At 40.2% G+C, this 3,744-nt stretch overlaps 1 protein-coding gene across 1 annotated transcript in view; it reads left to right on the top strand.

Annotated features, from left to right (window-relative positions):
• The window catches only part of DRC1 (dynein regulatory complex subunit 1), an 89,721-nt gene that overhangs the window by 52,090 nt on the left and 33,887 nt on the right, over positions 1-3,744 (top strand). The gene's annotated exons all lie outside the window — the stretch shown is intronic.

Raw genomic sequence — 3,744 nt, 5'->3', positions numbered from 1 at the left:
AAAGAAGAATCACTGGTAGTTGGAAAATATGGCATTGGAGATAGAAATAATGCTGGAGATCACATTATAGAATTTTGCAAGACCAATGACGTATTCATTGCAAATACCTTTATTCAACAACACAAATGGCAGCTATACACATAGACTTTGCCAGATGGAGTACACAGGAATCATATCAACTACATCTGTGGAAAGAGGCTATGGAGAAGCTCAATATCTTCAGACAAAACAAAACCAAGAGCTGACTGTGGAACAGAATATCAACTGCTCATATGCAAGTTCAAATTGAAGCTGAAGACAATGAAAAGAAGTCCACAAGAGCCAAAATATGACCTTGATCATATCCCTCCTGCATTGAACACCAATGAACAAAAACCAAAGGAATTGTGGGATGACATCAAGAACATCATCTATGAAAAAAGCAAAAAGTCATTAAAAAGACAGGAAAGGAAGAAAAGACCAAAATGGATGTCAGAAGAGACTCTGAAACTTGCCCTTGAAGGGAGAGTAGCTAAAACAAATGGAAGAAATAACAAGATAAAAGAGCTGAACAGAAGATTTCAAAGAGCAGCTCAAGAAGACAAAGTCTCTCTGTTGGCTCTGGGGAAAAGTCCTTGTTTCTTTTCAGCATCTGTGTGCAAAGACCTGGAGTTAGAAAACCAAAAGGGAAGAACACAGTTGGCATTTCTCAAGCTGAAAGAATTGAAGAAAAATTTCAAGCCTCAAGTTGCAATATTGAAAGATTCTATGTGCAAAATATTGAATGATGAAGGAAATATCAAAAGAAGATTGAAAGAATACACAAAGTCACAGTACCAATGTACTCCATTTCAGGAGGTGGCATATGTTCAAGAACCAATGGTATTGAAGGAAGAAGTGGAAGCTGCACTGAAGGAATTGGTGAAGAACAAGGCTTCAGAAATTGATGGAATACCCATTGAGATGTTTCAACAAATGGATGCTGCATTGGAGCATCATTGTCTATGCCAAGAAATTTAGAAGACAGCTACCTGGCCAACTGACTGGAAGAGATCCATATTTGTACCCATTCCTAACAAAGATGATCCCACAGAATGTGGAAATTATTGAACAATATTATTAATATCACATACAAGTAAGATCTTGCTGAAGATAATTAAAAAATGGTTCCAGCAGTGTATTGTCAGAGAACTTCCAGAAATGCAAGCAGGACTCAGAAGAGGATGTGGAATGAGGGATATCATTGCTGATGTCAGATAGATCTTGGCTGAAAGCAAAGAATACTGGAAAGATGTTTACTTGTGGTTTATTGACTGTGCAAAATCATTCGATTGTGTGCATCATAACAAATTATGGATAAGATTGAGAAGAATGGGAATGCCAAAACACTTGATTGTGCTCATCAGGAACCTGTACATGGACCAGGAGGCTGTTGTTTGAAGAGAACAAGGGGATACTGCATGGTTTAAAATCAGGAAGGGAGTGTGTTAGGATTGTGTCCTTTCACCATACTTATTCAATCTGTATGCTGAGCAAATAATCTGAGAAGCTGGACTATATGAAAAAGAACATGGCTTCAGGATTGGAGGAAGACTCATTAGCAACCTACAATATGCAGATGACACAACACTGCTTGCTGAAAGTGAGGATGACTTGGAGCACTTACTGATGAAGATTAAAGACTTCAGTCTGCAGTATGGATTACATCTCAACATAAAGAAAGGAAAATCCTCACAACTGGACCAATAAGCAGCATCACAATAAATGGAGAAAAGATTGAAGTTAAAGATTTCATATTACTTGGTTCTACAATCAACACTAATGGAAGCAGCAGTCAAGACATCAGATGACATATTGCTCTGGGGAATCTGTTGCAAAAGACCTCTTGGAAGTGCTGAAGAGCAAAGATGTCTCCTTGAAGACTAAGGTACACCTACCCCAAGCCATGTTATTTTCAACCCCCTCATATGCATGTGTGGGAGCTCTGGTGGTGTAGTGCCTAAGGCATTTACTGCTAACCAGAAGCCTAGTGGTTCAAGCCCACCAACCACTCCTCAGAAGGACGATTGGACAATCTACTCCATGGAGATACTGCCTCACAAACCTAAAAAGGGATCACTATGAGTTGAATCAACTTGATGGCAGTTTGGAATTTGGATTTTTTAAATGTTTTGGCATCACTGGGTGGTGCAAACGGTTAACACACTTGGCTGCTAACAGAAATGGCAGATGAGTCCACACAGAAGCACCTCTGAAGAAAGGCCTGGTGATCTACTTCCCAAAAATCATTCACTGAAAGCCCTATGGAGCACAGTTGTACTCTGACACACATGGGGTCACCATGAATTGAAAGTAATTCAACTAGTTTTTTGGTTTATGTTTTAGTATCTGATAGGCTAGTAATCTCCTTGTATTACTATCAAAAAATATAACCGCCTCTGGATTATTTATACAATGTTGGTTTCCAGAGACAGAGACAATTACAAAACAGAATGACACATACAATTTATTTGTTTTTAGCCTTGAAATGAAATCTGAGCTATATTTTTATATATACACCACACGTGTTCAAACACACTCATTCCTCCCTATGCTTGATCCCAATTCTATGGTTGGGGGGCTCTGGTGGCATAGTGCCTAAGGCATTTGACTGCTAACCAGAAGGCTGGCAATTCAAATCCACCAGCCACTCCTTGGAAGAAAGGTTGGGCAATCTACTTCTGTAGAAATACCACCTGGGAAACCCAAGGAGGGGTCACTATGAGAAAGGTGCATATTGCTTGAAACTCTCAACCGTGCTTCTCCTTCCCTCTTTTCTTCTCTGTCTCTCTCTGTCCATCTCTTCCTACCTTTTTTCCTTTAAGAATTGAGTGCCTCCTATGTTCCAGATCATTGTCCTGGGCTCTAAGGATTCAGGGTAGAATAAGATGGAGACAGTGAGAGGAGACAGGATTGAAGATTTAAAGAAGACAGGATTGAGGATCCCCCCACAAAACTCAAATAGCCTATTAATATTTATGAGTTCTTCCACTTACAGATAGATTATACAATCTGGATACATGTTGGATGTATAAACACCAGTTGACCTTCTGATAGTTACTTATAACAGAAAATGATACTGAATAAATAAACTGTTGCCATAAGCTTGGTTAACTGGGGGATAGATGTGAGTAGTTAGGGGAAAATATTTATGGAAAAATCCCACTATATGTACCTTACTCCATAGAGAAGCATCAAAGACAAGCACAATGTCTTTGTGAGATGGAATTTTCTGGGAAGGCTTTCTAAAGAGGCTAAATAGTGAAGGAAGATAGGGATGTCAGTTGGCAAAAAGGAGTGAAGAGGAGACTCCAGGGTAGGCAGTACTGGAGATAGGAGAGGACAGACCAAAAGGCAAGGAGACAGGAATCAGAAAGCTACTTGTCTGGCCTAGAGATTCCTTTACAGGAGAAGGGAGCCTAGTAAGAGGGAGGGAGGAGGAAGTTCTTGAAGCAGAGCTTGGGTTTGACCCACGTGGCAGAGAGGAGAGATTAGTGACATCACCACCACCAGCCTCTCTTTACTGGCTTCTTCCCTCTGACTTCAAACTTTCACAGGTTTCCTTCTACAGAACTCTTCAACTGACCCTCCTGTGCCTCTGTAAGTACTACCTTTCTTCTGTCCTTTTTGTCCATGGCTGCTTTCCTTTTCTTATTACTTGCTCTCCCAACCTTTCTGTGTTTTAGGCTGGGTTCTTTAGAGAAGCAAATACACACACACACACAC

The sequence above is a fragment of the Orycteropus afer genome, unplaced genomic scaffold (assembly GCF_000298275.1).
Source record: "Orycteropus afer afer isolate SDZICR_OR568_19922 unplaced genomic scaffold, OryAfe1.0 scaffold00054, whole genome shotgun sequence".
Taxonomy (NCBI): Eukaryota; Metazoa; Chordata; class Mammalia; order Tubulidentata; family Orycteropodidae; genus Orycteropus; species Orycteropus afer.
The sequence above is the reverse complement of the archived record's forward strand: the minus strand, read 5'-3'. Positions and strand labels throughout refer to the sequence as shown.